Here is a 466-nt window from a genome sequence, read left to right on the forward strand (position 1 = left end):
CCTTCTATGTACGGAGACTACCTTAGGTCACCTCTCCCCTCTCTGCAGGGAGGCTACATTAGGTCATCATTCCCCTCTATGTACGGAGGCTACATTAGGTCTTCATTCCCCTCTCTGTACGGAGGCTACATTAGGTCATCATTCCCCTTTCTGTACGGNTACATTAGGTCACCTCTCCCCTCTATGTACGGAGGCTACATCAGGTCACCTCTCTCCCTTCTATGTACGGAGGCTACATCAGGTCACCTCTCTCTTCTCTGTATGGAGGCTACAATAGGTCACCTCTCCCCTCTCTGTACGGAGGCTACATTAGGTCACCTCTCCCCTCTCTGTACGGTGGCTACATTAGGTCACTTCTCCCCTCTATGTACGGTGACTATATTAGGTCACCTCTCCCTTCTCTGTACGGAGGCTACATTACGTCACCTCTCCCCTCTCTGTACGCAGGCTACATTAGGTCACCTCT

Source organism: Mizuhopecten yessoensis, unplaced genomic scaffold, assembly GCF_002113885.1.
Source record: "Mizuhopecten yessoensis strain PY_sf001 unplaced genomic scaffold, ASM211388v2 scaffold10717, whole genome shotgun sequence".
Lineage (NCBI taxonomy): Eukaryota > Metazoa > Mollusca > Bivalvia > Pectinida > Pectinidae > Mizuhopecten > Mizuhopecten yessoensis.